The sequence below is a fragment of the Asterias rubens genome, chromosome 1 (genome assembly GCF_902459465.1).
Source record: "Asterias rubens chromosome 1, eAstRub1.3, whole genome shotgun sequence".
Classification (NCBI taxonomy): Eukaryota; Metazoa; Echinodermata; class Asteroidea; order Forcipulatida; family Asteriidae; genus Asterias; species Asterias rubens.
This window is the reverse complement of record NC_047062.1, coordinates 21,127,331-21,144,970: the sequence shown is the minus strand read 5'-3', so window position 1 is coordinate 21,144,970 and position 17,640 is coordinate 21,127,331. Positions and strand designations below refer to the sequence as shown.

The 17,640-nt window shown below is 37.9% G+C and overlaps 1 protein-coding gene across 2 annotated transcripts in view; it reads left to right on the top strand.

The window, feature by feature from the left end:
* The first annotated feature begins 140 nt into the window (after positions 1-140).
* LOC117290542 (disheveled-associated activator of morphogenesis 1-A-like) overlaps positions 141-17,640 on the top strand; it is an 83,090-nt gene continuing 65,590 nt past the window's right edge. For both annotated transcript variants that reach the window (XM_033772002.1, XM_033771980.1), the window contains exons 1-3: positions 141-249; positions 11,859-11,917; positions 12,916-12,982. The gene's annotated coding sequence lies outside the window, so the exon portion shown is untranslated. The remainder of the gene's footprint in view (positions 250-11,858; positions 11,918-12,915; positions 12,983-17,640) is intronic.

The following is a 17,640-nucleotide window of genomic DNA, read 5'->3' as shown; positions in this document are numbered from 1 at the left end:
TACAGTATACCGCCCTCTATAGTTTAATTTTTTTTTATTTTATCCTAACGCGTCGTAGGAATTAAAACTTAATGTGCAGGCGGTACAATTTACTTATACTCCGGACCGTATAATCTATTATTACTTTCTGCCTTCGGAAATGGAGACGGGAGTCTCATTCGAGAGAAAGTGAGCTGGCTACAAAATCTGGACGAATTAAACATTCTGTCGTGAAGTGAGATAAAAACGGAAGAGGATTAATACAGTTGTGTGAGTATAATGTTTCATTTGGTTATGTTGTAATACTGTGTTTGTAAAACATAAAACTTGTGTGATAGAACAGTGGATTGAATTTGTGACGATGCCCACGACGATGGACGAAAGACATCACCATGCACAACAAGGTCGACAGGCCGGCCTGTGAGCTGGTTGCCTGCACCATAGAGTATGCCTGCACTGCACATCAGTGTGTTTCACTTGTAATGTGGCCTGTGTTTATTCCTTGTTATCGAATGAGATTTACAAGTTTATAAATTCATGTTAGTGAGAAAATATTGGAACAAATGGGGGATAACTTTCCATATGGCGCCACCACTTTTTCACTCATTTTTACAAAAAGGGATATATCTCATTGAGGTCAATTAGATCCTGTTTTTATTTCATTTTGAATGAAACGTGGTGGCGCCATACGGAAACTTTTCCCAAATGGGTTGTTGTAAAAACCAAAATAACAACAAGTCAACAAACAATTATTGATATGTATGTCATATGTATGATTGAAGTATTGGCACACTAGGCCTACTAACTAAAGTGCAGTAGGCCTACTACAACTTCAATATTCAAGTACAAAATACAAACAATCTACATCATCATAACTGTGTTACCTTTTGGGTCTCACAATTCATGCATTGAAGTTGTTATATTATCCAGAGAAAGTTTATTTAATTTATGTTTAAAGGCTTTTTAGTTTGCCTATTAGACTGTTGTATGGCCCTGGTGGTGTAGGCAATAGTTTTATTGTAATTTGAACAATCAATTACTGTAATGTGAGTTTACTAGTGACTTTGTCACTGAAGAAGTGAATGTTAATTGTTTGCTGTTTTTGGTCACGTTTTACTTGTTAAATACTGTTGTTCTCTACCTAAGCTAATTTTAGTGGTTTTAAATTAAAATCGTGCTCAAAACATCATTGTTGAAAACTTCAGAATGCATTTGTTTTTTCATTTTTAGGGCACCACTTCTAAAATCTTAAAGTCTGTGTGAACCATCTCAAGGGGCACCAAGGCCAAGTCCAGATAACCTACATAGTGGTCTCTGTGGTATTCCAAGCTTGGTACAAGTCTTGTCCTGAACAAGAAATACAGTGTTGATAGATAGTGCTTTTAAAAAATCATTAAGACAATAAGTGTACCCAGTACTAAAAGTGTGGACTGACAAGCAATTATCAGGACCACCATTAGTCCCTCCCATCCTGTAATAATGATTGCCTTTATCCCCCATCTAGGCTAGTCAGGCTTATAAATTGGATTACATAACATTTTACCATGCTGGCCATGTGTGTGTTGTATTGTAATCAGTCCAAGATAATGAAGTGTTCTGTCAAACCATGTCAAACTGTATTTAATACCATGCATTTTAGACCTCATTAACTCTGCTGAAGATGTTCTCACCACCAGAAAGTCAATCATTAGGGAGCTGTTAGATTGTCTTACACCATTGTTTCTGTTATCAACCTCCCTTTACTTGATAGCCAGAACACGTGTGTAGATCAGGTGTATACGTTCAATCATGACACACATTGCGTACATTGTTTGGCGATATGCATTTTCTGCTTGTGCTCCTTAACTTTGGAACGCTTTAACTAATAACATCAGATGCTGTAGTTCTCTTCCATTGTTTAAAAACTTGCTGAAAACCTCATTTATTTAAATCCTCATACACTTAGCTTGTTACATGTCTTGACTTAGATTATTCATTGTATAATTTGTTATTGTATTCTTTATCTTTTTTGTTGTATATGTTTTGTTCTTTGTTCTGCGCCTCGGAATAGAGTCTTGTACACTAGATAGATGCATTATTATTATTAAATGCATTACAATGAATACTAATCAGGAAGAATAAAAATTGGTTGTATTTATTCCTGGCAATACTGTTGGCCTACATACTGTAAAATCGTGGAGTTATAAAATACAGAGGGGCAAGTGTTCGAGGTGATGCTGAATTTTGAAAATTTTAAACAATTCTTTTAGCAAGGTGTCGAGGGAGCCTTTTTCTGTACGTACGGACGAATAATGGTTTGAGAGTAGTCGGGTGATCATAATGATATATGAATGGGTCTGTTGAGCAGACTACATCCGAATGGGCTCTATCAATCGTTCATTGTGTGTTTTTTTGGATAGAGGATCAAACTGGAAATTATGCATCCGTGGTTGTGGAGTCAATGGCCAACCTTATCAATGGTATTCCCATGCTCTTGTTAAAAGTCTACACACATGCCCAAGGGCCAACTAAAATTATCGTACAAGTTGTAACAAAAAAAGGGGCTATGTCCAATATAATATAGTCCTATAGATGTATTTCAATATGTTGACATTAATCATGCAAAGATTATGAAGTGAACTTGAAGGGGAAGTGAAGTCAAAGGTCTTTACCTCAAAAAGCTTTTTGTTATTTACAAAATGTTGCTGTAAAGCAACAAAATATGCCTTGCCCATTACAAAGATGAGGTACCCCTCCTGCTTAAAAAGCAATGAAAAACCTTGGATGACACCAAAATCACCACTGAAGCAGCTCTATGGATCTATTAATGAGTAAGGGATCCCTTAATCATTTGATAAATGGTCCTAGTGTAGTCTTACAGACCTACTTAAATTATTTGATAACAATTTATATTAAAGCCACGAACAGCTAAGCTTAATAGACCACTACTTCATCTAAATGTCTATACATTAGAAGCTATCGGGATGCTGTCGCCACTCTTCATGTCCAATAAGCCAGTCTGCTAATTTATATTTCATATTATAAGTACGTATCACGTCAAGAAGAAACACATGTGACAATGTCTATAAAATGAAATGAGTAGGCCTACACTTTATAGGCCTAATGATCCCCTATGAATTATTCCAAATTTGTAGGTGGTGAGATTGTGAGTAATGTGACATACACATTACAATCTGTACATGGAACTTCACTGTGAGTAAAATTGTTCATTGTAATGAAACAACCTGACTTAAATGAAGAGTAGACCAACTATGAAAAACATTCACTCTGTATTTTACGGTGGAAATGATCACATGTTGGAATTTGCGTTATGGTCTACTGATTTGTTTAATTTCACAGTTGTTTATAATCTTTGAAAACATGCAGTGGAACAGGCACAGTTGAGTAATTTTTTTTATTATATTCTGATTTTCCATTTTAACCTCAATATTTAGCACAAACGATTTGTGTTCTTTACTCCTATTTATGGTACATGTATCAGGCTTCAGTCTACTACAGATCGTACTTTTTTTGCGTATGTTATTAAAAAGATGAACTATTTGTTACATTTCTGCAACTAAAGTATGATAACCTTGTATTGCTAGTAGTTTGGCTGCCCGCATAGATAAGTGAGTCATAAATGAATAATCGTTTGTTGATCATAAACAACTGTTAAAAATGGTGTTCTGTTTTTTAAAATACATAGTAAACCATTTACTAATTTTTTTTCCAGTAGAGCTGGCAGCTTTCCATTGTCCATATTAAAGCGCACACATCGATGCATAGTTTTGTTTTTAAAATTTACTCCAAAATTTCAATTAAATCTTCAATCACAGCTCCTGGACTTTTAATTTTTCTAGCTAGCTGAGTTGTATGGTGTGACAGGAACAAACAAGCCTGCAAAAGAAATTACATGAAGGACATTTTATTTTTGTAAATTGGATTTTATTTTGATGTAGTTAAATTGCATTTTACACCATTTCAATGTTAGGTTAGAGACTCCAAGGTCATGAGGGACACTCCATCTATAATTGGAAAATGAGCGAGTTACCTAAACTTGAATTTGACCGACCTTGGAGCCCCTTTTTTTCTAATTATGTACAACAATGTGTAGGCTACTCAGTGTTAGAACAGAAACAACAAAACATGTTCTATATTGTTCCTAGATACACTGACTGTGTAGTTTTTGAAAGACTGTTGTTACAACTTGACAGTGTATTCTACACACTGTAACTGATTGTTTACGAGGTCCAACATATTTGATTGAATATCTCCACTTTGAATCAAAACTTGACATTCATTTTTTGTGTGGTATGTCTCATCTGAGATATTATTATTGTTGCTGGAGTACTTGATCTTTCATTGCCCCCATGAGCGAAACTTCAATATGAAGCAAGTTATTAGAATTGAATATTTTTTAACATGGGCAATTTGTTTGTTAATCAGAGCATAGAGTGATCAGAGGATGTGATCAAATAAAGCTTGTGAAATATGGGTCAGATTACAATGTGATGATGAATGAGAGGTCCTTGTTGGGCGGCCCTACATTCAGACTCTGATCCTGATCTCTAGTTGATTTATTGCCCAATACCCAGCAACCATAAACACTGGATTGTTTTTCATAGAGTTGCACTGTTATTATATGTGTACTTTAATATTGGTTCAATTGTTATTGCCATCGTAGTGCGTCATCAGAAACATCTCATGTACATGTACGGGCTGTTTAAGAATTTGCCAAGATTTTATAAAAAATTATGGACGTGGGCATTGAAATGTAATAACTCTAAAAAAAAAAAAAAAAATAAAATAAAATAGATTGAAAGCGCAAAACATGCAAATTAAAACGTGCTACATTATCCAGAATAAAGGTTACCAGCTTAAAAAAACACTAGTTACATTAACATGTACCAACTGTGACTGGTTTCCTGCTTATTTTTGCTTAGAGCAGAAAATTATTCAGCAAAGTGACCATTATTTTTTTGAACTTGGGCTCAAACAGTGAATTTATTTAAGACAAAGTTAAAAACACATTTATTTTTGCAATAGCCTTCAGTACTTCTTTCTGTATCAACTAAATTTTGCTTTTGTATTTACTTCACATCTCTATTAACTTTTACTTCTCTTTTGTTTTCATCTCAAAGCGCATAGCGACTTCTCTGTGATTGTGATTGCGCTCTACAAAAATGGTTCATTATTATTTTGAAATAACTAGATAACAAGCCTCATGCACCAGTGAGTACAGGTGTTCATGGTTACGGTTTAATGGCATTTAGAGAATTTAGAGAAAGGCAAAGGTCATTGTGGTTTGTGTGGAACTGGAGGTCCTCTTCCTTGACAAGCGATTTTTGTTTTTAACCAAAACCAGTTCATAATATTATGTACATTTTAGTAGGCCAACAATGTACAGATCGATTCTGCTGAATTTGAACAATACCTGGGATATTTTGTTTTTACATAAACTTTGTGGAACAATGACTAATAATCAGTGATTAAATGATTTGAAATGCCGTCATTTGCATTTAATCTTGTTTTGGCTTTGAATTTGAATATAACTGATTGTGAATAAAAGACGCCTTAATAAATTTGGTCAAATTTTCAAAGTAGAACTTAGAAAATTGTCTTGAAAGGGGGATGATGGAAGAATTGAAGGAGAATTTCGAACATGAAATCTATATTTTGGGTAATGTGTCCACATGAAAGTGTACTGGGCATTTCATTTGAGACCCACACATTCTGTGTAAAACCTTTAGGCCTCAGGGGAGGTATGGAACTTGAAATGTGCAGGAAGATGTAATGCGTCATGTTCACAAGGAGTGTTTTAAAAATGGAGGATAATAGCATCACAAAGCTCAAGTGACAAAGTTTAGTTTTTGTATGTCCAACTCCAATGCATACGTACAGCAATGTGTACTTCCGAGTGGGATAGATATTAAAGATCATGCCTCGAATTACAGGGAGCCGCGGATCAGCTTACCTGGTCTTGGCCTTGGTGCCCCCAAGTCACCAATAAAGGCCTATGAGACTTTAACATGTTCCAATGAAAGTGCCCTTTGCAAAATGAAAATATCCCTTTCCTCTCAAGAATTTGGAAGTTAACACTGTCATGCCACACCTTCTCTGTGCGCTACACTGCCTATTTTACACCCACAAAATATCCTCCGATTCCCACCCCACTAATCAACCAGAACCATTCATGCTGTGCTTCTCCTTTCCAAAACGTAAAAAAAGAGCAGCTTGTCAGTAAAGATTCTATGCACACCTCCTACACATTATACTGAATTCCATTAATTACTTATTCACTGAACAATATAAATTTACACTTGCAATCACCTAGCATGAACTGCATAATTTGTAGCCAGTTTTCCATCAGATACTTCTGATAGTGATCTAGAAAGACAGTTAGTGACTGTGGGTGTTTAATTTAAGTGTCGCTTCACCTGGTTCCGGAAAGCGGTCACCCCTTCCCATGTGAAGCTATGATATTTATTTCACAGCGCGCGGCAAGGAGGGACTGCAGGTGCATCTTTAAAGTGTCTGACAACGTGTAGGGATGAGTCATGCTGTTTGTCACTCCATCCTTGCTTGCATAGAGAGAAGCCTGGCTTGTGAGGCTAGCTGAGTCAATAGTCTAGGCTTATGTTGTAAGGAAGGAAGGGGGGGGGAGTGGGAAGGTTAGAGGGGGGGGGGATTTTACATTCTGTTCACACTGGATGGTTTTTGATGTTTGCAGTTTGGGTCAGTGGAGATCAGATTGAGGAAAATATTCCTGAGGGTTGAATGTTGTTGCAGTGTGACAGATGGTTGGATTTGTCATCCATTGGCAGTTTTTGGTTTAGTTTAAGTGTAGGCCCACTTGTCCCCTATGCTTTTTGTCGCAGATGCAGGTGTGGTGAGGTGGATGATTTTCCTGAAGTGTTAACAAATTACAGAATTGGCACACAATACAAGACCTTTGTAGGCCTACCTACATTACAAATGTTTGATACAGAAAGGAACAAACACACTGTAGCTGCGCACATTGTCTAGCAGTACACATAAACCATTGCAGCCCATCAGCCCCCCCCCCCCCCCCCAACCTGACCAGGCGTACATTAATATAAGTAATATCCATTACTGGATGACAAGCACTTAAACCTGTAACACCACCCTGATTCAGTTGTCCATTGTGGATTGACCATTGTCGTATTGGATGTCATTTTCTTGGCTTGCCTGAGTATACAAGAGATCATTATTTGTTGCGTTTAGGTCAGGGGACAATTGAAGTGGATGAAAAAACTTGATGTCTGTCCCAGGTTGACTCAAAATATTTGAACAGGAGTGAAAGATACTTGTCAGACCTTTTCGTTTGGAAGATTGTAAGGTAATGTCAAGTACATGTATTGTTAGAAACTTTGCATGGTGTGGATAAATAGGAAGAAATGAAGAGTAAACTCGCGGGGTACAACCATGTGTAAATCTCTGTTGTTCGAGTGTTGGCTCTGTTGGCTCTGAAAAGAGCCTGTGTGGTCTTGACGTTTCGGACAGTATACCCTACTCGTCTTCAGGTTTAATGTCAAGTACAGTAATTGGTACAGGAACAACGCTCTGCTTACTGTGTTACTCTGCGCTTACAGCCTAAAGAATTACGCTCTGTTGTAAGTGTAGAATTCTGTGGTTGGCAGTGCGGTGAAATTGGGACTTAGTTACAAAATTCATGAGTTGCTCTAGGGCAGCCCTGAACAAGTGTGGTTGCCCCACAACTCACTACCAACCTGTGTAGAGTTACTTGACGATGTACATTAAGGCCATTTAAAGTGACTCAAGGGCTTCCCAAGGCAATGCTGGGTCTTGATTCAGGGTAAAAGATGCAGATTTTTAAGTACAGTGCATACTCAGTGCATTAGTGTGCATTGTAAGTAGGGAGTTTTAGATGTTTGTTGTATGAATGTGTGCAGCTGATGTGAATTGTGAAAAGTTGCATTGTTTTCAAGACACAAGAATATTGCACACTTGCATGTACAGAAATGTTCGCTTTGTCAAATCTGGATGTCAAATATTAGTTTTTAGTAAACTACTGTGAAGTGAAAGTGCTTACGTGCATCTTTGAGTAATCCAATTGTCAGGAGTCAGAGCCTTGTCTCATCTGGTGTCATGAGATACAGGCCATCTGGACTAGAGGCAACCTCAATGTACACTACACAGCATAGAAGAGGAACACCTCAGTTACTCTCCCAAAGAACACATTACATGTGAAGATTTAAATGCAAATGTCGGTTTCTTTGCTTGTAACTGGTTGCCTGTAAAATGTCTCTGTGACAAGACCTGTCCTTAGTTTCTTTGTAAGTTACCATCACAGAACTCGTAATCTGGATAATAAATTAACAATGTAAAAACATTTGATACAAGAATTACGAAACATTTTGATAAATTTTAATAGAAAACCATAGTGTAACACACAACCAGTCTCTAAATTTCATAAGATCATACAATTACTCATAGAAGGAAATAAATAATATAACAACAATTTTCTTTCTTTTTTAAGTGAAAAGCTATAAATAAGAATGACCATAATGCAAATTGGATCCTGGTATGGCTTAGATGAAGTGAAATATCCCGGAGCTGAAATATATTCAGCTTGGGAGAGGTTTTGGCGGATAACATGCCACGATGGACCCCAAGTCCACCCTAGCGTACAGTCGGTCACATCATGCATGTGATTGGGCCTTTGGCTCTACCATCTAGATCCTGTTGACAGTAAAAACATTAAATTGCACACTGTCGGCTCGTTTTTTTAATCATCTCTCCATTATAGCCACGTTTATGATATATATATCTTCGCTTTTTTTTTTCTTCGGACGAGGGTGTTTGTGATTTGAGAGATTGAGACTGTTAAAGGGATTAAGCCCTCTGGACACGATTGTGCGTTGAAAGCTTTGGAGAAATGGCAAACAAAGACTGCAATTAAGTAATGCAATATTTTGTGTACAGTGCATGGTAAAGAGCAAAGTTAAACCATGTGTATTTTTACACACTGCAGCCACCAGAACTGTGTCATGTATCCATTGTTTTCTGCTGGTGTTCAATGTATAAAATAAATGAAATCATTTGAAAGAGTGGAAAACACCTACTTCACATGTTCACAGGATGCCAACCCTTTACTAAACTTACAAGTATGCAATAAATAAAAAACATCAATTTTTTAACGACCTGTAATCAGTAGTAATCTTGATAAATTAATGACATGTCTGGAGAACCGGTTCATTAACCTGTTTGTAAGTAAACAATTATTTCATTGTCAGTTGATTAATTTATGAGAGTTTCAAATGTCATTATAACAAAGTCCAAACAGTGGATCGCATGATATAAATTATCTTGCAGTTATCTTGTTTCATACAACGCTTTAAAATGTTAAAAAACATACATTTATACCTGTTTACACTGCGTCATGCACGCTCTTTAAAAATTCTTTGAACTTAATTGTTTTAATCTAATCTGTTACTGTTTAATAATAATAGTAATGTAAACCAAGATCTGGCCACAAAAAAGCACCAGTTGTGATTAATTGTTATTTGATCACTGGCCAGAGTCCAATAATTTTAACACTTGGGCAGTAACCCCACAACGGCCTTAAATTCGGCACACAACTGTTTTTCTATCGCAATACATTAACAAATTCGTGTTCGTAGCGTTCTTTGTTGTGGTCAGCTGGTCAAATGTGAACACCTGTGTACCAGCTAATATTCTCTCCAAAAGGCTGGTCCGGCTGGATACATGTAGTTCAGTTTTGAAAATCATCTCTAAATTATTGAATAGATACTAGCTAGTGAAAACGCTGGGGCCTACATGTACATGTATAGTGAAATAACAAGCTGACAGGTCCTGCTGGCTGAAAAAGTTAAGGGCAAATCCTACAATGTTAACGCCTTTAAATATCATCCGTGTGCTAGTTTATTCTTTATCTTCTCAAAATTAATTTTTTGGGGAGAGTTAATCAGCAAATTAAAGAAATATCTTATGTCAATTTTAAAACATTTCTTGTCAATTGATAGTGAAACCTGCGGATTAATGTAGCTGTGATTTTCTTGAAATTTGAGTCCAGTGTACCGATATAGCAGGCGATATATGGTCATTGCATTGCATTTATAATAAGTCTGCACTTAAATAATTTTTTTTGCAAGACCCGATGTTAATGTACATTGTGTACCTAGTACCGATGACTAATGCATGGCGTGGGATGCCACTCACAATTAATAATAATAATATTTTAACAAACAACAAAATGAGACTGGTTGCCTCTGTTGAACCATGGATGTACATGTACCTCCATGATTGAACTCAGTGGTGGAGATAGGTAAACAAACTTATCATCCTATACTGTATCACAGCTAGCTATAACATCTGTCTTTTTATCCAGTAAAGTATTGTTTTTGTAAGAAGGTATCCATTGAATCAGTGGTTGAAAATAGGGTTTTATTTTATTTTTATTGATTTATTTGTTTCCTGTACAATGTTAGTTGTAATAATTATTGAAAAAGTAGGGTTGTAATGGGTAATCACCTTTTAAAACAGAAATTGTATAATTTCTATCTGAATGCCTACTTGTTTTCTCAAGAAGGCACTGTGGTCAACTCAAATGTTCATGGGTGATAATATTGCCTAAATCAGTATCAATATTTACACCAAAAAACAAATGATTGACCGAAAGGATGATACAAAATTCAAGTTGCATTAAAATTTGTATTTTTTTGCAAATTATGGTTCCTGAATATTCCCTACAATGTCTAATTGCCAAATGCCTACCCAGGCCTGTATGCTTCGTTTTTGAGAGAGCAGGGGCACCAAGGCACTTTCTCATTGGTAAAAGGGCACCCTATGAGGATCTAGTCCTTTTTCTCAGATAATTGAGGTATTCCTTTACTATCATAAGATTAAAAAAAGACAAAGTAACTGTGTTTTTCCTTGTAGGATGGTTGAGGCATTTCCTTAACCATCATAGGAATATAAAATACATAGTAACTGTGTTTTCCTTCCTAGGATGGTTGAGGCATTTCCTTAACCATCCTAGGAATAAAAAGGCATAGTAAGTGTATTTTTTCTCCTATGATGGTTGAGGCATTTCCTTAAACATCCTGGGAATAAAAAGACATAGTAACTGTGTTTTTTCTCCTAAGATGGTTGAGGCATTTCCTTAAATATCCTAGGAGGAAAAAACGAGTACAATGACTATGTTTTCCCCCTCATATGATAGTTGAGGCATGCTTTCCCTTTATGCAGTTGTGAATTTCTACTGGAGCATTCCAAGGGCACGAATGCAATGACCAGGGGGCATGGAGGCAATAGCCTTTGTTGCCTCCGTGAAGTATCAGGCCTGTCTACCACCTTCATGAACAAAGTTCAAGGGCTGAAAAAAACATCCATACACCCATGTAATCAAGTAGAGGCAGAGGCTGATGCTGATGCTGGAACGTGTAATCCTGTTTCATTTCTTGTGTAAATTTTTGTCCTGTGGGTCTCTTATGCATGGCAGGCGGTGATCAGTGTTTCCGAGAAATCTCTCCAGAGTTCATGTTTGTTGGACTTTTGAATTTAATTAGCTTCCTCACCTCAGGCCTAGGGACCAGAGTGCAATTTTCAGATTGTATGTTGATTGGCCAAATCAATTTTTAGGGCAAAATGTGTACGTTGTATGTGGAGCCTGCTTAGGATGTACAATCATTTCTTCATCCTCCTTGGTACATATGATTCATGAAATAATCAAAAGATCAAGACTATCTCTGTAGTCTTATTGTGCCGTAAATTAAGAATGTATAGTTTTTATGTAATACATTTTTTTAAAATTTAATTTACTGATCCACATTTATGTACACAATATTTTATTTTACACAATTATCATGAACTGCTTTTGATTGTTTTTGTAACAGAACTCGGCCAGACCTTCAGGACACCACAAGTTAAATAGACTGCTTGATGCGAGACAAAGGTTTGTACTTCCCATATTTAAACACGAATAGTTTTGCTCGCCCTTGGTGGACTCTGAACAAAAACAAGATTTATTGCCCACCACTAAAATTGGTCTTGCTACAACCCTGGCCACCTGGCTGGTCACCATACAGCTTGCAAAGGGCGCCTGCACACCTTAGAAAACTGCTGATCAGGCACAACATCTTTCAAGTTCAAAAGTCTAAAAAGTTACATATAACTCACTCATTACATTTTTAAACATGAGGAAAGAGTGCTGGCCATTAAGCATCTCTATGAATGTATACAGTGCGCAGATCATTGAGAAAATTATGCAGTTTGCGGTACAGTGGAGATTCCCAATAGTTTACATATTGTCCAGGTACCCACTGATGGTCGGTCCCCAAGTGTATTATTCATGCAAATTAACCACTTCTTGGACTGCTGGTTCAAAATTGAATTACAAATGTCTCTTCCTCTGCTAAGTGGTATTTTGCCGTCTCATCACATTGACATTTTCATATGATATTTCTTATAAGAGGGAGGCTGCTCCCCTTAAGAGATCAATATTCTGTTTTTTGCTGAGAATTCACGTGCTCTGTTGTAATTGAAGAAGTAATGAAATTTTCACAGACATTTGATTTTGATCCCTTGGTTAGGCCGCCATTACTGAGGTCAATTTATGGAAGCATGAACATGTGTGTATGCGTAACACAACTCTCAGCCAATGAATTGAAAGGTATTCCGTTGATTTCAGCAGGGACACTGTTGCTGTTTGAACGAATCATTTGTGATGCCATTATTTGCTGGGACAAAAAATGTTTTGCCTTTGTAGATGTGTTCCTTACAAATGCAGTTTATCGTCCAAGTATAATTTGTATTGTAATAATATGTGTGCTTCCATGGGATCCATTTGATTCCAAGCCAGGACCACAGGTTTTGTAGAAGTTTCATTGGACCAGAAATATTTCCTGCAAAGTGTAAAACAGTTCATAATTTTGTATATTTGCTTCATTTTAGATAGAGGTTTTGAACTGAACAGCTTCAGAAGTGCAGGACTTGCCAATTGTCGGGTTACACTGCCCAGGTACGTATTTAGCAACTTTCATATTCCTATAATGTGATGCGATGAGACACACTGTAGGACGTTTCCTTGACACATTAAGACAAGAGGAAATTTGCTCAATTATCACATCCAGCATGTTTCTTTGTCTTGGAGGAAGTTTCTCAATTGTCAGCAGTTATTGCAACATAAATCATATGGCAACAGTTTGTAAACCTTGGCTGTGAGCTGCGTCAAGCGTTCAATATTATTTTCTGTGCTGCCAAATGGTTTGCAGCTACCAATCATGCAGGGACTTTGATAGAACTCAGCTGCATGCAGCATGTGGTACTTATGACATGCATAACACACAGTTACTTGTTTTAAACTTGGTGACGTCAAGTGGGAATTGTCTATGTAAATACATCGTACAAGTCTAATGGTGTGTGCAGGCGCGGGTTCAGGATTTTTTTTTAAACTAAGGTGTCCCTGCTCCGTCCCCTGGATCTGTACCTGGTGTGCCCATCCCATACCATGCCTTCAAATCAGAATACATACCTTGCAATCAAAATGGAAGCATTTTCTTACCATTAGGATTGAGTATCAGAAGTACTTGTAATGAAATGAATAGATAGATGTACAACGAGTATGTGATGCAAAATTTGATTTTACATTTTCAAATAGGCCCTACATGTGTAGCAAATACCATACAGTGGTTTTGTGAAATGATATTTCAGTTCATGACCTTCAACACCTACAGGCCTACATGTAGACATGGAGGAAGGTAATTCTATGATGAAGGCTAATAAAAAACACAGTTGGAGTCTCCTAAGACAATCCTGAACATTATTTATACTCTAGGTGCTAAGGAATTCAGGCCCTTTGACTCAATATTCTCCATCATAAATCAGTCGAAACCTTATGAATAATTTGATCACCAGTACTGCACAGTTCACAAGAACCATGTATGAATGCAGAATTTGTAGTCACAGGCCAGCGTGTAAGCATGTATGATGAGACTCAGAGTGGATGTTGGGTCAGCTCCTCTGGGGCTGTTTGGAATATTTATTGATGTCTTCGGAGGAGAGCAGGCAGGGCATAAAGAAAGGGGCAGTAAGAGCTGGTACAGAGAGCAGGCGGAGCAGCCCCATCAGGAGAACTATTACCACCTGAGCACCCTAGGGGACATTCCCAAAGACAGGGACCAGAGCGTTGATGTACCTCCAGCCATACACCTGCTACAGCTATAATTAGTGTTGATACTGAGATCTTTGATAAAGGCATCTGTTACCTTGGGACTGGATGCTTGTTTTCAATGTTGTGTTTTCTCCTGTGTGAGGATCAGTGGATTGGATGTTGTTTAAGTGTATGTTCATGAGACACATGGAAATGATAGAAGCATCAGGGAAATGTTCTTCCTTTTCTGTTGCTTTATTATCTATTTTTATGTGTACCTTACACATTGTAACAAAAAATGATAATACATCAATAAAACAAATCAAACAAGCACATCGTCCTATCCAGACCCCCCCTAGCCTTGCTCAAGGCAGTCGAGTTATTCACTCCGAAAAAAGACCGCCGCTGTATAAAAACCCACCCGTATTCACTGTGCGTAACATCGCACGACACGATGCCCCGTACACTATCCGCATGCGTTGGCCGTCAGGCCGACAACCTTGTAGGGTCTGTGTTGAAGCCACTGACCTCATTACTATAATAAGCGAAGAGTTCCCACGGTCAGCTCATTACCATAATGCCCGCGAAAGACGAGACATGTCTACATCACACACCACCGGCGTGCGTGATTGGACGTCAAAATGAATAATTCATTTGCCTCACATCCTGTGTTGTCTGATAGGTCTGACGAAAGATATACATATTCATGGGCTGCATACTAGCATATCCGAGGGCCCCCCAAATTTTTTCCACTTGTGGAAATTTTTCAATACAACACATTAAACCCGGAAGTTACAGACCCGACAAGGCTGTCGGCCTGACGGCCTCCGCATGCGGTTAGTGGTACGAGTGCGGATGACTTGTGTGCACAGTAGTCGTACGATGTGACAATGTGTATACGGGTGGGTCATGCGGTGTGATCGCACACACCACGCACAGGGTATACGGGTGGGTTTAAAGCGGCGTCTTTTCGGAGCGAATAATGCAACTGCCTTGAGCAAGGCTAGACCCCCCCAAAATCAAAACAAACAAATAAACCAACCAAACAAAGACACACAATCATTCCACTACTGTCAAACAGCAGCAGTTCTTACAATTCACATTGTATTTTACTTGTTCAATGTGTTGAAAATAATATGCCTGGTGTGACTATTCCCCCTGCCTTTGCCTTGGTGCCCCTTGTAACATATTCTAGTCTAGGAATTTATTAAATGGAATTGCCCTCTTCCCATGCAGGAGACTTCCTCCTCTTCTTGAATAAATCTCCATACTTGAATAAAATAGCAACAATAACTAACATAAATATACTATTTCATTCAGCACAACACATCCAAACAACATTCCTGCTTACAGGCATTTATTTATTTTCTTGCCATATTGAGTGTCCCCTGTTTTTAGCAACAAAAATACTTGATTCAATACACTAGACAAAGGGGACCTCTAGGTCCAATACATGTACAATCAGGCAGCGTCTTGGCTGGTCCTTGCTGTAGGGGTAGACCCTGTCTCCTCTTCCAGTCCTTGCTGTATGTTCTCGTGGGAGATGTAAGGCGACCTCACCTCTTTGTTGCTGGGACCCTGAGCTGTGGGGAGATCCCTGTTAGAGTAAAACGGAAGTTGAATGCTGTTGGGATATTGAGATGGCATTACTTGAAATAGTGCCCAAGGATATACACTTTGTACTGTTCCATGGATTGTGTTGGAAGGTTGGATGGTATGGGTCTTATACATGCATATTTTTCTAAGCAGTTTCGGCTAATTTGGAGGAATTGTGTTGTTGTTATTAAATTCTGTCTGGGCCATGTGGGAACTAAACCCACTTTTTTGCAACAGACATTGGCAGAAAAGGACTTCGAGAAATTGAACAGAACAGCAGGCCTGGAATTACACGCAGGCCATGGCCTCCATTGCCCCTGGTCTTGGCCTTGGTGCCCCTTCAAAAGTTTCGCATTGACTTTAAGATTTTCCAATGGGAGTGCCCTTTGCAAAATGAAAATGGCCTCACCCTTTCAAAGATGAAACTCCAGGCCTAAAACACCATACATAAATAGTACGTAAATTTATGATCACCATCAATGAAGTATAGATCTTGGCATACAAATCTTGCAATACCTGGGTGGCCTTAACATCTGTGAAAAGTAAAATATTATTCAATATTGTCCAGATGCAGTTTGTTTGCCAAAAGAAACCAAAGTATTAAGTGAGTTGTATCTTCTTGGCTCTTGTAGCAAGTCAGCCATCATTGACATGATTATTATCCATTTCTCCATGATTTACATCCACCAGACAGCAGGCAGCTGCATCCAGAATATTTTATGGGGACAATCAGAATTGGCACTCAGTGGAGATTGTAATGTATGTCTCTCCTTGGTCTCTTGTCTCTCTCGCTCTCTCTTTTCCCTGCCTCTCTGTCTCCAAGGAGGTTGAAATCTGTGGCTGTTAATCTTTAGACATGGTCAGGCAACACCCATCCTGTTTTTATGTTGCTGTGAATGAAATAGTATGGGCTGTGTAAATGAGGTTTCCCGGCCGGTTTTCTTCACAAAAACACGCCAAAAACAAAACAGGAGATTGAAGAATCCATGGCGATTTATGCATGCAAATTTAATAGGACCCACATTTCTTCGCCCAGTACAGATATTTAGTAGCCAACATGAAAGTAAAATATTAGAATCAAACATTTACAGTAAAGGCATAACATTCTTCCTAACAAAAGTCTATAAAAGCCTACACCATGTGTACTGTAGGTCAGCTCTTATACTCCAAAAAATTGCCCTACTTTTTTCCAAGGATCAAATATCAAGCTTGATGATAAATACATTGTAATGTACATTTTACACTGTAGCTTCGAAAGCTGTTCAGGTGGAAACAAAGATATTCTTTAAATAAAAAATAAAAAGACTGTAGGTTATAGGGCTTAGCCAGATCAAGTTCTTTATCCCCGATGCCATTGAAGATAATTTATGCAAGTTGTTTTAACATCTCAGTTAATTCTCAAACACAGTCCTAAAAGAAATTCCCTTTCACCCATGATCTGGGATGACTGGGCAGTGTCTACGTGTCCAGACAGTAGACATTATGTGGATAGAAAGCCCCTGCCTTGTTTGACATTGAATCTAAATCAAACACGCTTTGTTGAACCACTCTACATTAAGGAGCAAAATCGCAGGGTATGTGTACAGACATTGGACAATGGCACATATTACAGAATACACACACTCCTCCATTGCGTTTGCTTTACATTATGCACACTTGTTTATAATACCTTTTTTTGTAATATCAGGTCTTCTAATTACATGGGCCACTGTACTAAGCTTTGCATTAAACATCCCCATTTAGTGTGAGTGTTCACAATTGCATCAAATTGATGGTACTGTGAATCCCATACCGAAGATATTTAATATGCAAAGCTTATTCACTGATACACGCTCTATCTTGTTAGTTGTGAAGCAGACTACGCAATGCATTTCATGTGAAGTGACCATGTGATAATTCCGGCCTAGAATTACAATATGCAGGCATTGAAG